Here is a 273-nt window from a genome sequence, read left to right on the forward strand (position 1 = left end):
GGACGAAGAAGAACAGGGAAGAGGAGATACAACGAAGAATAAAGAAAGAAGACGTTGTAAAGGGAAAGAATAGAAAGAGTGAATGGAAACGATAAAGAAAACAAAGGAAAAAAGAGCACAAATATAAGAAATGAAGAGAGAGAAACGGCGAATGAAAGTACAAAGAAAAAAACAAGCAAACAAACAAACAAAAATCGATTAAAAAATATATTCACGGAAATAATTTTTTTTTCCGCAAATTTGTCAATTCTTATCATTTACATTCAAATCAAA

The sequence above is a fragment of the Penaeus monodon genome, chromosome 30, assembly GCF_015228065.2.
Source record: "Penaeus monodon isolate SGIC_2016 chromosome 30, NSTDA_Pmon_1, whole genome shotgun sequence".
Classification (NCBI taxonomy): Eukaryota; Metazoa; Arthropoda; class Malacostraca; order Decapoda; family Penaeidae; genus Penaeus; species Penaeus monodon.